The sequence below is a fragment of the Carassius auratus genome, unplaced genomic scaffold (assembly GCF_003368295.1).
Source record: "Carassius auratus strain Wakin unplaced genomic scaffold, ASM336829v1 scaf_tig00216558, whole genome shotgun sequence".
Taxonomy (NCBI): domain Eukaryota; kingdom Metazoa; phylum Chordata; class Actinopteri; order Cypriniformes; family Cyprinidae; genus Carassius; species Carassius auratus.
This window is the reverse complement of record NW_020528631.1, coordinates 993,026-1,013,551: the sequence shown is the minus strand read 5'-3', so window position 1 is coordinate 1,013,551 and position 20,526 is coordinate 993,026. Positions and strand designations below refer to the sequence as shown.

At 38.2% G+C, this 20,526-nt stretch overlaps 1 protein-coding gene across 2 annotated transcripts in view; it reads left to right on the top strand.

Annotated features, from left to right (window-relative positions):
• The first annotated feature begins 17,483 nt into the window (after positions 1-17,483).
• The window catches only part of LOC113098445 (leucine zipper protein 1-like), a 43,629-nt gene continuing 40,586 nt past the window's right edge, over positions 17,484-20,526 (top strand). Inside the window, exon 1 of one of the 2 annotated variants that reach the window (XM_026263525.1) lies at positions 17,484-17,796. The gene's annotated coding sequence lies outside the window, so the exon portion shown is untranslated. Of the gene's footprint in view, positions 17,797-17,833; positions 18,050-20,526 lie in introns of those variants that run through there. The other variant, XM_026263527.1, reaches the window with a different exon arrangement.

Below are 20,526 nucleotides of genomic sequence, written 5' to 3'. Positions count from 1 at the left end.
GACAGCCAACGCCTCCCTTTCCAGTTGTATAGACATCGATACGCTGTAATTTTCATGTCCACAAAGCTATGTTTTTGAGGTTGTCTATCCTGATTTGTTTATTGCTGATTTGTCACATCTGTATGTCAGTATATTTCCAATCGTGTGATGTATTTTAAGTGCTTAGAAACCGTCGAGGCAATCTGTAGGAGTGTTCTCATGTCCTGTGATCAGGGGACCGTGAAACACATTTTAACACAGCTGAACCTACAGGCACGAGACCCACCCTTATTATTTCGAAATCAAGCATGGGCCTGGAAATGACTAAACAATTAGATATTCCCCGAATCACTGTTCGGTGGTTTCCTAATGGAGGATGGAGCACATCAGCATTAACCACAGCAAGAGATGACTGCAGATCTTGGGCTGGCTATGGTTTTCTCCTATGTGCTTTTGCCTCTTGGATCAAGAAACGATGGTGCTTAATTTCATTTGTGTGCTATCTGCTGATTGTTGACTTAGGCAAACTCTCATTTGAAACGCTGATGAGATCCTGTTATGAATATAAACAACCATTTTCTGAGTAGCCTATCTCTGAAGATTCTCTTAATTAGAAGCATTTCCAAAACAGTGAGAGTAATGATTCATTTGTCTTTTTATAGAGGCCCAAAGTTGAAATAAGTAAATAATCTCTAAATGAATATGTGCAATCTGCTGCTGACTCAAAAACAAGTTTTACTCATGTTCACAGTTATATGGGGTAGTCCAGTATGGCAAGAAAAGGCAAGCCTTGACACGTCATGCAGATTATCAAGTTGAACATGAAGTAATGGGTTCAGAAATTTCTGAAAAAACAAAAACTCAACTAAGTTTGTTTTCAATTAGAGTATAGTTTCAAACAGAGTTAGCTGATGGCAAAAACCTCCATAATGACTTGTATGAAGCGTCCTCTTTCAAATGAAGAGGATGAACATTGTGTGATAATTAGACCTCTAATGGGTCTTTAATGGCTGACACAGGGGACAGTGAAATTATTATCATCTATGTAATGCACCATTAGTGGTTGGATCAGTGGTTTCAGTTCTAAACATTATGCTTGAAATACAATTACTTCACCTTCTGATGGGCACACCCAGAAAAAAACAACAATTCTTATTAGTACATTTTTATAATTGTAAACTGTACTGTAATGCTGTATACTTATAATTGTAAACTGTACTGTAATGCTGTATACTTCCTGTAATGTTTCATATTATAGTAATCCACTTACATTATACAGTAAATATACTTTGAAAAGACATTCGCACACGACTGGTTTACTATACTATACTATACAACTAATTCTGTATGATTTATAAGCTTGTTTCCCCATGAGGATCTCAATATATACATACAGTCATGTGAAAACGGAAGGACACTCAATTTAATTCCATGGTTTTCTGTATAAGGACATAATAATAATAATAATAATAATAATAAAATATCTGGTCTTAGGCAAGTCTTAAATTTTCAATAATAAAACCTCAGATGATCTGCAACACATGACATATTGCACTGTGTCATTATTTATTTAACAAAAATAAAGCCAAGATGGAAAAGCCACGTGTGACAAAGTTAGAACACCTTTACTATTAACATAGGAATTAAGAGGATAAGTAACTGTCAGACACTGCTAATAACATGCCTTTGATTATCCGATCATCAGCTAGTGTGAGCGCTTCCATAAAATCACAAGTTTTCGCAATGTGCTGGACTGGAGCCTTCAGGTGTGTGTTAACACAATGCCAAATAGGAAATACATCAGAGATTATCTTAGAGAAGCAATTGTTGCTGCTATCAATCTGGGAAGAGTAATATGGGCATTTCCAAAAAATTGTAAGTCCATCATTCCACAGTAAGTTTATTCACAAGTGGAAGACATTCAAAACAGACACCAATCCTCCCAGGAGTGGATGTCCCAGCAAATTCACCCTAACATCAGACTGTGTAACACTCAGACGAAATGGCAGACAACCCAAGAAGACTCAGGCCTCAGTAAACATGTTAAATTATAAAGTTCATGACAGTACAATTATGGGTCAAGTATGCTATGTTTGTAAGGGCTGCTAGTGAAAGCCTCTTCTCTTTCAAAAGAACATGGTGAAATAGCATTTGCAAAGTTGCATCTAAACAAACCAATAGACTTCTGGAACAACACTCTAATCATGCACAGATGTAGTATGCATTCAAGTTTGGTTGATGTGGTTACGCAAACAATAGTTTAACTGTAAAATTTTGAAACATCTTGGCAATTACAGACATTTCTTGTTTTTGTTTTGTAAGAGGCACTCAAGTTTTCTGTTCTTTTCTACTTGTCTTACAGGTGATCAAAACTCACTTGGATCACCATTGATATCAGAGTCAAGGAATAAAAAGTATTCAAAACTTCCACCTGATGGTAGGAGGAAAACATAGGGACCTGTCCTTTTTGATTTCATCTTAAGTTCCCAGAACCATTTAGAAAACACCACTAGACAAATGGCAAGGCAGAAAATGAAGAGATCCATGTGCGAAGCTTCAGACAGGAGAAACCTAAATTACTTAACAGGAGTCCTGCTGCTTCTGAACCAGTCACCTCAAAGTACAAAAGCAGAGAGGCATCTCCTCAGCAGAGGCGAGAAACTAAGCAGAGGAACAAAGACCTTTGTCACTCTACAGAAAGCTCCCCAAAGACTGTACGAAGGACTCTTAGTCCAGCACATAATGCATCTAAACAAACCAATAGACTTCTGGAACAACACTCTTTGAAAAGACAAAACCAAAGTGGAGGTGTTTGGCCATAATGCACAGTGTCATGTTTGGTGAAAACCCAAATAAGCATATCAGCACAAGCACCTCATATCAAAAGTCACAAGTGCTCTGTTGCCCACAACCTCAATAAACTGGAGCAACATTTTAAAGAAGAGTGGGCCAAAATTTCTTCAGAACAATGTGAGAGACTTATAAAGTCATACAGGAAAATGATTACTGATAATAAGTTACTGCTGCTAAAATTGGATCTACAGGCAACTGAATCATGTGGTGTCCTAACTTTGTCAAACATTGCTTTTCCATTTAGGCTTTATTTTTGTTAAATAAATAAAGACACTGTGTGATTTCGCATGTATTTTTTTTCATCTGAGGTTTTATTTTCCAATTTTTAAGACCTGCCAAGGACTAGATAATTTTTTTTCTTTAGTTCTTATGTTATGGGGTGAAGAAGCACACGACACGAGGATGCAGGTAAGATCCCCAAAGAGTAGATTTTTGTTGATGAGGTGAAAAAGGACTAATGTAAGGCGATTTGGTGCTCGGCTTATTGCTCTCTCTCTCTGTGCGCTGTGCTGTGTGGGTCCATGATCTCCCTTCGTGGTGGGGCTGGCGGTCACACACTGCTCTCTGCGGGAACAATAGAGGATATGGTTAGCAGAGTCATTTGGAAGCATCTCTTACCTCTATGTTCGTCTTCCAGGCTTATAAAGCCGGTGCCTGATGGGACGCAGGTGTGGCCACTCTGCCTGTGAGGAGCAGGTGCAGGTGTGGCTGCTCAGTTTCCAGGGCGACGCTGATGAGGAGGTGGTAAATGAGGTAATACCGAAGCTCCAGGACTGCCCACTTGACTGCCAACGCCTCCCTTTCGACGGTCGAGCTGCCTTTGCCTCAGGGCTCCAAGGGATATTCACCGGCTGCCCCTTCCTGGTCAGGTCTGTCAGGGGAGAAGCTAAGGAGGAGAAGTTAGGGATAAGGCAGTGGTAGTAGCACGCCAACCCCAAAAAGGCCCATACCTGAGTCTTGGAGGCGCCACCTGGCGCCTGGCCGGTAGAAGTCGGAATAGTCAAGATTACTTCGGTTGGCATGGGCTCACCTCGGGGGACAGGAACTGCCGGCCTGCTCACTGGTCACTGGGTACCTTCTGGCGTGCGTCGCTTTTGATTGGCAATAGCCCAACCTGGCCTAGGATCTCCTTCCTCAATTCTTCATAGGAAGCACTCCGCTCGGGGGTAAGTGCAAAGAACGCCTGTTGCGCCTCTCCCATCAAGAGCTGTGTATAAAGTACTAGAGACCCATACTTGAGTACAAGTACAAGTGCTCTATCAAAAAAGTGACTTGAGTAGAAGTTGAAGTGCTCTTTAAGCACCACACTTAAGTAGAAGTACTAAAGTATTCAACATTTTTTGTACTTAAGTATTGCAAGTAGTCTATTTTAAAATTTACTACTCAAGTACTGAAAGTAAAAGTAGAAGTATTGTGTTATGTAGCTATTAAAGAAAGTAGTCAAAACCCAGCAAACATTTGGACGTCTTTTGACCGTTGAAAAGACGTCCATCCGAGACGTCCCGTCATGGTTGAAAAATAGTTCCAAAATGAAAGTTGAACCGACGTCTTTGACGTCTTCTAGACGTGAACTGCACGTCTTTTCTGCAGGTCCCTGGACGTGTAAATGTGTCTGTCTTCTGGACGTCTAAATGCGTCGATTTCTGGACGTCGTTGTCTTCTGGATTTTTAAATGCATTGCTGCATATTTTAAGTGTATGTATATATAAGCCTGCATATAAAATAATCTCACACCCACTGTGTAACATCGTGAAAGGCAATCAATTATGTCTTGAGGTTTAAAACATCTTGACAAAAGTTCAAGATCGGTCCAGTCAGACATGAAAGTCCATAAAACATCTTAATCACGTGTACATCAATAACAATAACACATTATTTGTGGACATATGCAAAAAAAGGAAGCATGTTCTGATTTAGCACATTTTATTGTTTTTGAACAGTTTACCATCTGTTAACCAAACTAAAATACTAATTACAAAATACTGAATTATTACATAAAGGGAGAATTCTTTCATTTACTCACCCTCATGTTTCAAACCTGTATACCTTTCTGTGTTCTGACCATATTGTTTTCATGTTTGCTTTACCTGGACAATGACAAATAAGAATCTTCAAGATGATAATATATTTAAAAATTTGTTTTTCAATGTTATCTTTGTATCCATTTTGGATTTCTGAAATAAGTTTACAGGCCTACCATTTTTTTCAACAGAAATATGATTTAATGAGGGGCGCATCACTGAATAAAAAGTGCTGAAATACTCAATCTTAAAGTCCATTATTATTGTTAAAAATTTCTATTTGCAGTGTTTGTTTATTAATGTTTTTAATATATAATATAAATCAATATTAATTGCATTTATTTTAAAATACTTTAATCATATAATTAAAGAATATTATTAATATTTGAACATGTGGCATAAACACCTTGCAGGAGCCATTGTTGTCATGTGACAAGAAAATCATAAAACATAAGACCCTCCTCATTAAATAAGTTTGAAATCATTGCTATTTATGAAATCAAAGTGGTGTAAACGATTTTAAACTGTATAGAACTGACATTAATTAAAATATTACATTTCTGAGAATGTTTTCTACTAGAATGTTAAAAGATGGTTTCTTTTTATCAATTCTTTATTAATCTTGTCATTGACTTACACATTTGTCTTATAAACACAAAGATATTTGGAAGAATGTTTGTAACCAAGCAGATCTCACAATCCATTAACTGCCACTGTAGGAAAAATTATTATGATCGTAACATGAGGGTGAGAAAATTATGACTATTTTCATTTTTGGATGAACTATCCCTTAAACAAACTACAGTTGTTTGGCTCATTTCTTTGTAACCTCCACCCCCATCTCTTCCTGGAGCGAGCTTCAGGTGTTCTGCCATTGCTACATCCCATTCAGAGTCTCCACCTCTTCACAGCATCTGAGGGAAGAGAATACATTTCTTTTTAAAATAAATAAAATAAAACATTTGAGATAAATGACATGCACTTATTTTCAAAATATCTTTGTCTACAGCTTAAAAAAAAACAAAAAAAAACAAAACAACCCACAACAACCTTGGACCAAGATGAATGAATCATGAATGAAACATTAGGAAAAAAAGGTAATCAAGCATTAGATTTTATTTGTAATGTACAAAAGGTGTTATGCTTTAATGTGATGCCCTTGAGAAACACTCACAGTGTAACTGTGAGAAAGTGAACAGGACATTTCTGATAAGACAGGAGAGCTGTGATGTCCCCTGATTAATAATTAAAGCGTACCAATAAAAAAATACATCAATAGAAGTAACTTTAAGCCTTCTAACGTTAGCTAATTTAAGCCACACTCAGTGAATTTCAGTTGACAACGTGGGCATCATTTCTCTTGGTTTCTTCGTGCCAAACAAGTAAAACTCAAGCATGTTAATCAAATAATACAAAATGTACTTACCCCACAGTAGATTTTATGTAATTTATATAGACAAATCTCCCTCCAAGAGTCCTCTTCGAGTCCTCTCCTCTTCGTGGTGGTTGCCTGCTTGATGTACCGGAACTTCCGGAAGAAAGCGAGATCTCGCGAGATAATCTATCCTATTGCGGGATTTTGTAATATCACGAAATATATCAGTATGTTTTGTGTCTACATCTTGGCAGCACCGTTTTGGCAATTACATCCAACTCAGACCGAAATTGTGAACGGGTATATATCTGTTTTACATGTGTATGCATAAAATCAATAAAAATAACAACAACAAATACATAAAACAGGTTGAAATTACTAAATTGCAGCATTGCTTTGCAATCACTTAACCACACTGGGCTTTTTGTGATTATATTTTTTTTAAACACGATAAAGCGAATATATTTACTTTGTATCTAATTTTTTTTTTCCTGCTAGTCTTGTTTGGACATCTTTTCACAAACCATGACGAGACGTGTAAAAGACGTCAGTGGACGTCTATTCACAACCTCTTTAAAAATTTTATCTAAAAGTCAAAGAAACAATTATACATGAAACCCCATAGAATTATAAGCGTGTACAAACATATCTGAATGCATTTTTAGGAAATGTTCTGTGTTACATATTTCTACCGATTTATGCCATCCTACCACGACTATTTTTGGCCAGCCACACAAACGTCGCAGTCGGACCAATGTTTGCTGGGAAGTTTGAACATATTGTTTTTACTATTTCAAATGATTAACCTAAAGGACAAATCACAATTCCTTTCACTGTAACTTCTTGTAAACAAAAAACGGTTACTAGGGTTAGTTAGCCCAATTTGCAAAATGATGTCATTAATAACTTACCCTCATGTTGTTTCAAACCCCTAAGACATCAGAGGGTCATTTAGAATTTTTTGAAGCATCGAAAATACATTTTGGTCCAAAAATAGCAAAAACTACGACTTTATTCAGCATTGTCTTGTCTTCCGTGTCTGTTGTAAGACAGTTAAAAACAAAGCAGTTTGTGATATCTGGTTCGCGAAGGAATCATTCGATGTAACCGGATCTTTTTGAAACAGTCCACCAAATCGAATTGAATGGTTTTAAACAGTTTGCGTCTCAAATACGCATTAATCCACAGATGAATTAAGCAGTTAACTTGTTTAATGTGTCTGACACTCCCTCGGAGTTAAAACAAACCAATATCCCGGAGTAATTCATGGACTCAAACAGTACTGACTGAACTGCTGTGAAGAGAGAACTGAAGATGAACACAGAGCCGAGCCAGATAATGACTCGTTCAGGAGTCAAGAACCGTTTCTGTCAGACGCGTCCGATTCGTGAACCGAGGAGCTAATGATACTGCGCATGTGTGATTTAGCGTGAAGCAAACCGACACACAGAGCGTCTGAAACGAACTGATTCTTTTGGTGATTGATTCTGAACTGATTCTGTGTTAATGTTATGAGCCCAGGTGCAGTCAACGCCAATGACGCCATTGCATCGAGCGCAAAAGAATTGGTGAACTGTTTTCTTCAACTGGTTTATTGAATCGAACTGTCAGAAAGAACTAACGTTACTGGTCATCCGAGAACCAATGCAACCGGTTCTTGACTCGTGAACGAGTCATTATCTGGCTTGGCGTTCATTTCTCTCGTCTTCACAGCAGTTCAGTTCAGTCTTAATCGCTTGTTTCGCTCAATGATGTGGCAGCTTCATCAAATCTGCCATCTACAGTTCTGGCAGTGGTTTGTAATGGAATGATTCGTAACATTATTATAATTGTAACGAGTAACGATGCAGCACAAAAAAAATATCGGAGTAAAAGTATTAAACTCAGCGAAAATATGTAACGTTATCGAAGTAAAAGTGGAAGTAGGAGAAAAATAATACTCTAGTAAAGTACATATACTGCCTTTTAGTACTTAAGTACAGTAGTGAAGTAGTTTTACTTTGTTACTATACATCTCTGCACCTGGACACGGGGGTCATGCGGACTTTGCTGGGCAGCGGTGGTGAAGAGCGCGGCGAGCTCGCGTTCGGTTTCCCCTTGTCGGAAGGCCATTTGCTCTGATTTGCTGCTGGCGGATGCTCACTTCGGTGAGGTGCTTCAGCAGTTCTTTTCATCTTGGGGGAGGAGCGCCACCTGTGGAAACAGAGAGGGTACGTGAGCCAAAAGGAGAAAAAAAAAGTCCTGATCAATCCAGGAAGGGTGAAACTCAATGTGGAGTGGGTCGCTGTCGATGACTTCTTTACTGCAATTCCTGCATTCTGTAATGGGAGGAGCCAACGAACGGACACAGTGGGTGTGGCGTCAGGCCTTGGAGAGGCTTTTATTATAACAGAAAATAAAACGGTGCTTGCAGGGGATGGACGGCCTGGCATCCTGGCCCGTCGGCCATGTAAACGGGTGCGGATCTTGTCCAGATCATGGGTCCAGTGGCTCACGTCTCTGGTGGCGCGGGTTTCCCTCAACACACCCTTACTGGACCCATGAGGACACCAACGTGCATGCATGCGAAAGAGACCGGTCTCTCAAGGAGAGGCCCGTTAGGGTTTTAAACATCAGCGGTGATGAGGCTCTGTTTCCATCAGATGTGCCCCATAAGGTGCGCCCCATCACACGCCGCCAGCCCTGGCTCATCCAGCGCCCCCCCCTCTAACACACCCACTCCTGTCAGGAGCCTGGTGAAGGTCAGCGATTTAGGATGGGATGCCGATGAAAATCAGGCAGGAGGCAACTGACTCGTCACACCTGGTACTGAAAAACATTAAATTCAATAGGGTGTTCAAACTTTTTTACATGACTGTGTGTGTATGTATATTGAATATATTGTAGCCATAGTTTACATCAGGAAATACTTGCAGAGTACACCGTTACATTAACAACATGAAACACTGACACTAGGAATGAAGGATTTTGATCAAGTTACTGGCTTTTGAAGGTAATCCACTGTGTTGTGCTGTTTTTACATATTGTTTTGAGAAATGCACATACTGCTTCGCAGATGATAAGGATGATTTAAAGGGGGGGTGAAATGCTATTTCATGCATACTGAGTTTTTTACACTGTTAAAGAGTTGGATTCCCATGCTAAACATGGACAAAGTTTCAAAAATTAAGTTGTACGTTTGAAGGAGTATTTTTGTTCCAAAAAAACCTCTTCCGGTTTGTCACAAGTTTCGGAAAGTTTTTTTTCGAGTATGGCTCTGTGTGACGTTAGATGGAGCGGAATTTCCTTATATGGGTCCTAAGTGCGCGCTCTTGTATAGCAGAGCACTGAGAGGCTGAGCACAGCCTGATCAGAGCGAGAGCGTCGCGAAAAGTCAGAAAAGTGTGTCAGAAGTGTGTTTTTGGTTGCCAGGGCAAGACAACCCTGCACAGATTACCAAAAGAGAAACAGCATTAAGGGACCAGTGGATGGAGTTTATTTTTACAGAGCATCAACGGAGTTGTGCAAGTGTTTTTGTTTGTTCCCTGCATTACGGATTGCACATCGTTTATTTCTTAAGGATAATGCAGTCCCAACGGAAAAGGGTCACGATTGTGTGTTGGAACCACATTCGGTGAGTAAAACTGCTTCAAATATCTCTGTGTTGTTAACTTAGCTATCAGCGCGTAAGCACATCAAGTAAACAACATGCGATGTTGTCATCAAACTGCACTTTCCACATGTACAGCTTAAAAAAAAAAAAAAAAAAAAGACGACATAAAGTGGAACTTAGTCATTTTCCAAAACCGCTAAGCAAAATACAGTTTCAGTACATACCACATAGCCTTTGCCGATGCTGCTCTTGTCAAATTTCAGCCTCTGGATCTGTGTCACAGCTTCCACACGCTCTCAACTCAAAAGACTCCTGGCGCTCGTGATTCTTTAGCTCCGCCCACACGTCACGCCTCTAGGCGCTCGTGTTTTTCCGGGAAAAATCGGTACAGACTATCGTTCTCTTATAAATATAATAAAAATAAAGACTTTTTGGAGTTATGAAGGATGCAGTACTACTCTATAGGTACTCAAGATTAACAGGATATTGAGTGAAAACGAGCATTTCACCCCCCCTTTAAGAAAAGTACAAAGGGTGCGTTTCGAGGAAGTTCTGTCGTTATCAACTGAGGCTGCATCCGAAAACTTATGGCTGATTTATACTTCTGCGTCGAACCTACGCCATAGCCTATGCATAGATGCACATCCTAATTGTGACTTGCTGCCTCACTGCCATATATGAGACAATGACTTTGCAGGCAGCTTTTGCACAAAGGCACCTTATGAAACTGATTTCGGACAGGCTTCTGTGGCAGCGTAACGGTTTATTGATCTACAACAAAATAGAATGAGTTTTGGTGATGACTAAACAAATATTTAATTACTATAATATTGATTTCTCGCTAGAAATAACATCAAATCTGCAAAATGTTAGTCAGATATATACATTTACACCAGAGGTGGACAGTAGTGAAGTATTTTTACTTTATTTTGAAGTAATAAGTATTTTTTTTTAAGTAATAAGTAATTCAGGTAAAAGGAGACCCAACTAAGTATTGAGTTCTGTACATGCTCATACTTTTTTTTTAAATACTTTTTAGTTGGCCAAGTTTTCTAAAAATCCTTTCTTTGTATTGGTCTTAAGTTATATTCTAATTTTCTGAGATACTGAATTTGAATAAACATTTGAAATGTATCAGTCTGTGTGTAATGAATAATATACAAGTTTCACGAATTAGTGAAATAAATCAACTTTTTGATGATATTCTAATTATATGACCAGCATCTGTATTAAGGTTTTAAAAAATAGAAATACTGTACTATTGTCAGCCTCTGATTTACATACAAACTGACCACCAAATGCAACTTTCAAACGCCATCTTTATTTTTTTGCTCAATTGTCACAAAATGGAACACACAGGATTGTGGGTTTTTAAAGGCAGCGAAGAATACATATATGCTGCATTCAGAATTCGATCAGAAGAAGGTACCTCCAGAGAGAGGAAGTAAAGCATAATTTGGATTCGGATGTGCCTTTATGCCATCCTGCCATGGAATGCTGACTCAGAAGGCAGCATTTTAGAGCTTTCGTACGCAGCCAGAGTTTAACGGAAATTGTGACCACTGAGCTGGCTGATAATGCTTTTGGGAAAGAGACTGAGAAAAACTATATGAAAAAAAAACACACACACAAACACAAAAAAAACTATAATGCATTTGACAGAGGTAATTTGTTAAATGTTAGAATATTAAAGATAAATAGGTTTACTGAACTAAATAAATTATAATATATATATATATATATATATATATATATATATATATATATATATATATATATATATATATATATATATATATATATATATATATATATATATATATATATACACAACTTTGTATATGCATATTATATGCATAAAAGCACAATATATTTCCACAAATGTGAGTGAAACCATCAATCTTACATCAAACAAACTTGCTATCAATACACAAGTGTTTAAAAAAATACTTTTGGCATGTGGCTGACTCCATCTGTTTTTATAAAATTTTCTAAAGCTATTTTAAATTTAGGAAGTATGTCTGATTTTGACTGTCATGATTTATTTCACAAAACCCTGAATGATGATTGTGTCTGTTCCAATTTATAGATCTCATAGTGGCCACATGGAGGCACCATGGAATCAAGAATATTGTCTCATGCATTTAGTTCTGCACTGATTTTCTTCATTCCCCTTAGAACTGTAGAAGGCCATTAGTAGCCTATAAGTTGTTATACTTTTTCAATTTGTATGATCAATATATTTTTAAGAGCGTCAAAAATTATAAAACCCCAAAAGCTAAATCTTTCCAATTATAGGACTCTATCTAGGGTGAGACCACAACATCAGTTAAAAATATTCGACTTTTTAAAAAATGATTTCATACTACAAGTGGAGTGCAATTAAACCAAGCAAGAACACACTACGACTACGTCACACTATGGAAAATATTAGAATAAAAAGTTTAGCTATGGCTATACAGCAGAAAATCAGATACAGAGCAGCTACTCCCCCTTCAGGCACAACAATCCCTCTCACAGTGCTCGTCTGTCATGGGACAGAGATCAGTCCAGAATAAACAACATGTGGAAGATGAAGAGACATACAAAAGACTAAGAAAACAACAAAATTCGCGAAAACTTTCCTTTGTTAAAGAAGCTCATAAATAAAATGAAAAAGAGGGGTGGAAAAAGTTTATGGTTAAAGTGAGTTGCCTCATGCAATGCTACTTACGTTTTAATATATATTAACTTTAGCAACAAACACACAGCTGATGGAGCCGAAGGCTAAATCCTGGATTAAGGTTAACGATAGTCTTCAACCAAACTGCTGTTATAATGGGTAGCACTGCCTGCAACAGAGATGAGAAACATACTGATGGAGCGGAACAAACCACAGGGCACAGTAAAAACACACTCCAAACTCCACGTTCTGACTGTGGTTTTGAGAGTCTCTGATATATATATCTATTTTTTAATGTTAAGAACTTTACACTTGGGTGGCACAGAATCAGAATAACGAAAGGGTGTCTTAGGTGTAGTTTTATGGCATTCCAAACAAATGAAAGATTTGTGTTCTATTTAATAAATGTAGGCCTGCATGCATGCAAAGTTCTCTAAATGACATTGTTTCCTATGAAGTTCATAATCATAACACACATCTGTCTGCCACCGTTTCAACTCTGCTGATATGGTCCAATTGAAGGTTACACTGTTATACCAGAAGCTGGTGACTGTCTTTACGAGTGAGTCACTGAATCATTCACTGAGCCGATTGACTCAAAAACACTGATTCATTCTGGAATGAAACCAGTGCTGCGTGTTGCTCTGAAGTGCATAAACTTTATTACTGTGGTTTTGTATAGAACCATTTTTGTCCACAGAAGTAACAAGCAATAGTTTGTCTAAAATGGCAAGTCACATTTATTTATGTCAAACTAACAGTTTAGTTCAATGTTAATGTTGCAAAGTTGACCAATTATGAAACAAGTTCATTTCAGCTATGAGCAGCTTCACAGAAGGCAATAGTGTTTTTTTTTTTGTTGTTGTTGTTGTTGTTGTTGTTGTTGCTCAAATTCAATTTTGATTTAGAAAAGTTAATGGAAGTTACTCAAAATTAGTGACTTTCTGTATCTCACTCACAATAGTTTTATTTTTAATAAAAAAATTAAATTCCACATAACTCAGGAACTATGTCACTCTGTCTGGGCAACACACCATCATTTTCATTGCATTTCTTAAAACTTCAATCATTCCTTACAGAGGGCAGGTCCTGCAGATGGAATCTGGGAAAGAGGAGGGGGCAGATGCACCCATGGGCAATGTTGGCCTGCAGCCCAAAGGATAGACTGAGCCACATACCAAAAGAAGCTGAAACACCTTTTACTGCATACTGTACAACCCCACACAGTTAGATGACATAACAACATGTTTTGCTTATGTCTTGGAACTGCGCCTTTGACAATAAAGAAAGACATGACGAGGCATCTTATGTATGTTCTAACTCTAAATTCTAATTGGCTGAGAGTGTTAATACGCCTAGAGGCATCTTAGAGTTTTCAGGTATTTCGGATTATTCACAACTCTGCACTAAAGATAAGACAATTTGGATAAGTTCCTAAGTAAAGAGACAGAGAGAGAGGGAGAGAGAGAGAGAATACTCAAAACTTCTCTGTCGTGTTGTGACACACTGATACCTGGGCATGTCCCAGCATGCCATGCTTTTGTAGCATGTACTTCACATGGCTGAGGCTGTTCTTTTAAATGATTTAACAACAGAATGATTGAACAGATTTTTTTGGGATACAAATGAATGCACTGAAAAAAGAAAAAAAGAAACCTGAATAAAAAGATATTTTGTTTGTGATCTCCATACATCTCTAATTTTATTTATATAGTAATTCCACCTTGCAAGCGAAGCATAAAATATACTAACTGTGTATATTCTTCTGTGCAAGGCAATAATCTAAATAACTGGGTTGGTCATATGAATAAGTGTCTAGAATGTTATATAAGAGCATATTTTCCCATATATTTAGCTTACTATTTCACTAAACAGTGTGAGCTTGTGATGTTCTCCCCACCTACAGCTTTTCCTGCTGTGACATGCAGTGGCCTTGCACAAAAGTAATTAAAGAGTGAAGGACTTTGTTTTGATTTAACCGATGACAGTTTGTGTAGGAGTGAGAGATCTGAAAGCCACTTGTGCTTTACTCCTTGGCATTCAAACTAAAAATAAAGGTGTTCAGATGTGCAGATGAAAAAAACAATAGAAAATACTGCTATGTTATCTTCATAATTACATATTTTGCTAGTCATTTATTTCAAACTTAGTTCAAACCATTCTGAAATAGTCACCACTGAGTATTGTTGTATCCTATATGCTTTACTTGCAATATGAGGTAAAGACAGTTAGAGATATAATTAAATACAATATAGATATAAAAAGGCTGTTATTTGACATATACGTAGAGGCTAATAAAATACAGCATAATATTCCTAAAACAGTCGAATCAAATTCGGTGTAACTATAGTTACACTTCAGCCACTCTGAGGCCACTGGCTGTTTTTAGAGTTTTATTCCTGCCATGTGCTTATTCAGGATTACTGACACTGGAGAAAGAGTAATTTTAACTGCCCTGAACAGAGTATATATATGAAGCTTGAACTGTAATTAAGTGAGCCATGGTTCATTGATGATTTCTGACTTGATACATAAACATTTTACATAACTGGAGTGACTCTCATCTTATTTCAATGAAACAAAAATAAAGAAACAAAACCTATTATTCTGTTTGTCAGTCCATATATGCTACAGTACATGGACTTATAAATTCCAACAATGACAGCTTACAGTCTGGTTGTGGATGGACTACATGCTGAAGTTGTGTGCCTTACCATGGTGGGCAGCTTTTACTTTTTTATATATACTTTTAATGTTATAATAATACTAAATGTGCCTGGTTCATGGAGTACTTAATTAGTAAATTGCAGAACTCAGATTAAACTTGGCCACCACACTAACATGTTGCTCTCAGAATTGTTGAAAATGTTTTCCGTTCTTTTTGGAGCAAAACAGGACTGTTTGCATTTGGAGAGGATATAAATGTTACCGTTGAAAATAACACTGTCAGTCCTCTCATCTCAACATCTGCCAAAAAAGTTTATTTTCTAATGAGAAACTGCAATGCATTGCTTTGAAATTACTCTAATGAAGAGTAAAAAGAATGCAACCTAAAACAGCGTTGGTGTTAAAATTATAAGGGTTATCTTGATTTGGTTGTAGCTTGCGGGCTGAGGCTGTAAACCAGCAATCAGATCCTGGTTCATATCCTGCTTTTGACACCCAAAGAAAGTAATCTGTAGTTTGTTTTTTTCAGCAGCAATTGAACTATTTCTGACCACTACTTTCGCAAAGTGAGACATCTACAGTAATATCATGTCATTCTATTGTTAATGGAAATATTTTAATTTTAGCCCTTTTCCTTACAAATACATTTTCTTTGCTTAGCAAGCACAACAAATAATGCATAAATACATATACATACAAAATATACATATACGTTTTCATACAATACAAAACAGATCATATAGAATATATGAAGAAAAGTTACAGATACTCCTCCCCAAAATGAAAATGTTGTCATTAATCACTTACCCCCGTGTCCTTCCAAACCTTTGTTCATCTTCGGAACACAATTTAAGATATTTTGGATGAAAACCGGGAGGCTTCTGACTGTTCCATTGACTGACAAGTAAAATACACTGTCAAAGTCCCGAAAAAATATTAAAGACATCGTTAGAATAGTCCATCTGCCATCAGCAGTTCAACCGTAATGTAATGAAGCAATGAGAATATTTTTCGTATGTAAAGAAAACAAAAATAATGACTTTATTCAACAATTTTTCTCTTCTGTGTCTCTCTGCATCACCATAGCGCCATTTTTGAGAGCATCCGCTGTACGTAAACTACGTACACTATTCTGAGTCAGCCGTACAAGGATACATTTTCTATGTGTAGTTTCAATTTGATTTGAACAAAAACAGTGCATCCGTGCAGCGTGGCTGACACAGAACAGCGTGTGCCGCAGCAGATATTCTCCAAAATGGCGCTATAGTGATTGAAAATGAAATGGGAACCCAGGTCATGTTGGGGGGCCAATAAATCGAAGCCATTCTGGATTGCAATATTGTCCTGCTACTATCTATGTCCTGATACGGTTGAGCTCAATAGCAAGTCATAATAGAAAGACTCCTTATCTGCATTGGAGGCATCTTCTGTTGGTGCATAGACCTGAACAAAGGTCAGCTTCACATGCATTTCTTGCAGCCGTACAGAAGTGATCCTGTCTGAGACAGGTCTCCAACAGAGAAGACACGATGCCACTTGGCGGGACAGGACAATCCCCACACCACGGACATGGTCACGGTTGTAGCTGAAGTATGAAGGTCTTATCATCACTTATCAACTTCCCACTGGCCATCCAACGGGCCTCACCAATGCCAAAGATGTCAAGATGACAAGATGATAGCGACCAAATCCTCCAGGAGTTGCGTCAATTTGCTGATTAGGTATAATGTACAGTGTCAAATTGATGATTTGGCATTGAGGAACTTGCCATGCATCAGGGGTTGGACCTTTACTTAGGTCCAATTGGAATTACTTTGTTCCGACACCGTCATCCATAGACGGCAGTCATCTCTGCCATCAAAAGCACAAAAGAGGTCACTTCTTGTCGTTTCTGTACTAACATAGGTATTTACGGAGTGGGGTCACTGGCCCCATGCTCCAGCTCTCCTCCTTTATCTGAGGAGATTATTTTTATGTAATCATAATTTATCATTTTTAGTGATTTTTTTTTAATAATTAAGAATCATATGAACTAATAAAGAAACTTTTTTAAAATTATTATTATTATTGTTGCTGTTATTAATGCCTATGTTATTGCCTGACAGGGGATTATTGATCACCTTTGCAGTGACGTCACATAAATTATACATAATTTTGTTATACTCATTTTTACTACCAATATAAATTGTATTCGATTTCTTTACGTTTTTATTTTTTTTATGTTTTAACACCTTTACTAATTGTTGAGCTAAAAAAAAAGAGTCTTGCTATAGGCTACTTGTGAATTGGGTTTCCCGTTATTCTTCAAGCTTCCTCTAGAGCTCAGCGCACGTCTGTCCCGTCGTTCTTTCGCTCATCGGGGCGGGACCGTGTTGCCGTGCAGGGCGTTCTTTCTGCGGTCACAGGCGGAGAAATCGTTCTAGGGGTGGGTCTTTCTTGGCAAAGGAAAACCCACCTTTTTCATTGTTTGTTTCTCGAGGAAGGAATGTGATGGTTTGATCTTGCGGCGCAAGGGACGGGGTGAGAGAAGGAACTAGCGAGGAGGAAGCTGAGAGCTGCTCTGTTCATCCTCAAAAAGTCAAACACGTTTGCCCTTCCAGAGCGCTACCAACGAAAAATCGTCACCGTTCTTCTTCCGTTGTTCAAGGTAAGAGAAAACCGAAGCGGGATTAGTTTAGTGAAAGGGGAGCTGAATGGTGGATTCTTGCCCCTAGACACAACTCCAAACTGCGGCAACTTTGGCACCCTCCTCCCCCTCCTGTTCGCTGCAGAGGAGCAGCTCGATAAACAGGACTGCGGGGATTTCAGTCAACCTATATTTTGTGGCAGATGTAAGAATGATAGCGTTCGTAGGGATGTGGAAGAAAACTTCAACGGGACTTTCCAAACGGCTGATAGAGGTAACTTGACTCAAACATGGTCGGGTATGTTCTAATTTTTTAGGGGGCTGAGCCAGATATTGCCCCTGTATTCAGATTGAGACGTTCTACGTCAGCAACATCACACTATGTTGCGAAATACGTTTACAGCATTTAAACTCGAGTTGCACTTTATTTGTTGCGCGCGAGCATCGACATGTCAAACCGATTGGCCACGTACACCAGACGTAACGTAACCCAAGAATATTGTGTTTTCGAACAGGAAAAGTCGCTTTCTCTGAGAACAATACAGCAGACTTTGAGGGAATTTGGCTTGGTTACAAGCCAGTATAAGTAGTTTCATTCTTACAGAAAGCAGTTTTTTGTGCTTAACCTTGAAAATGTCCCCCTCCCCTGCACGTTTCTGCCGAATAAGCAATCAAGCAAGAAAACAAGCAAGTGTTAAGGGCTTCTGTTACGAAGCTCATGTTCGCCTTTCAGATATCCCGTGTTAGATTTTGATTTCTGTATCGTAACGTGTAGCTTTTTTTGACGCAGTGTGTGTCCCGACCTGCACTACTGTCGGCGCCCACGCGAATAGAATATGTATTTCCAGCCGTGGCTATTAATGTTGACAGCTGCTATTAGAGGAGTGAGGTGCTTTCACACACGGCGACAGACACAATTAAACGCGTTTGATGTCTTTAAACCTTGCATGGCTCATATTTATGTTAATATTAGAAATGGAAAGTCCTGTTTTTGCCTTGGCTTAAAAATCTGGTGTTTATTTTTGACCTGCGTGCTGTAAGAGAACACTGCATGGGATGTCGAGTCGAGGTCAGGAAGACTGATGCATTCCTCATGTGTTTTGGCAGTCTGTGCATAATTGTGTATGTTCATGTCCCAATCGAGAATACACACACACACACACACACACACACACACATACAAGCACATTTGTTCAATCTCAGTGATTCAAATGTTTTGAATTTTTCACCTAAGGTTTGTTCTGATTTGTTCAGTGACTCTTTGTGCAGGTTGCATCATTCCGCCAGTAGGTGGCGAGAAGTGAGTCCCTGCTTCTCAGCTAGGCCAGCATAATAGGCAGAAAATAGTAGAATGACTGGATAATATGTGAAACAAAAATACTTTACTTGGCAAAAAAAAAAGACCTTACTGCTTAAAGGGGCAATTATATTTAGTAGTAATTATATAGTATGGGTTAGGGTTAAAAAGGGGTGTGTTCATAGCCCTTACTCAGATGCTATTTGTTTGCACTATAGTTTTACCATTAGGCAGGAAAGGAGTTGTAAGCTTAAAAAAGAAAAAGGGAGACTTCAGCAAATGAAATAAATCAATAAAACCCCTGATTCATTCATGGAAAAGAACATTGCTACCATAAAAACATATCAGTTTTCATTTGTCAGGTTAGCAGCAGTGGTGATGGTTGGGGAGCTGACAGGAATATGAAACACTATGAACAGAGAGAACAGCAACCCCCATACAAGCTCCATTACATTAGGCAGGTGGGGCCCATAAAGCAAGAGAGAGAGGGAAGATGAGTACAGAGAGGACCTGTCATGACCTGTTCCAGACTCAAATGCAGAGCATTGACAGATTTCCAGTAAGACTCCAGAACACTTTCTGTGTGTGTTTTAGTATGAACCGTAAACTAACCCACTCTGCTTAACAGTTTACTGTCACGTGATAGTTTATTATATTCCTTGCGTCTTGCTCTAGCCCTGTCTTTGTGTTGATGCAGGAATTTCATGGAGTCAGTATTAAATATTTGCACTTTCGTGTGAGGTGCTTTGATAAAGCAGTTTCTGTGCGTCAGTGCATTAATTTGAGTTGCATCCAGTGACTGATTAGATAAGACAGAGAGACAGAATTGGTGTTGGTTTTGAATAGTAGTCAACGAGATTGTATTAAACCAAGGGGAGATTCTGTGATGTCTGGAGTTAAAGCTCATGAAAATGCAATTTAGTCAACGATGTAGTCAAAAACTGAAAAGTTTTCCCTTGCGTTTTAAAAAAGGTTTCAAAATGATTCAAGTATACACATTCGCGAAAATGGCCAAAAGCAAAAAAAAATAAGAATTCCAGGCCAGTAGTTGGCGCTATCACCTTGTTAGTAAACAGTTCCTGTATTTTTGAAGTAAATCCACACTTTGCTGAAGAAGCGTTAGCAAACTCTTGAGCAGCAACAACAGAACCATGTACTAACTCCACTATTGTTGAGTATTTTTGTTTTCACGATTGCTTTTAAAATCGACAAGTACTGCGCATGCCTAAATACTAACACTTAATATGCACATGCATGATGTCATCATTTTCAAAGATTCCCGTATTGGGTGTTTACATGGGAATGATAACAGTGCCGTTTTCAAAAACCTGCATTTTTAAAAAAAACGTGTTCTCAGTCCCCAATATGCTGTTGTAGTGTAAATGAACAGTCCAAACGCATAAAATATTTTCCCATTTTTGGCTGAAAACTTTGTTGTGTAAACTTACCTTAAA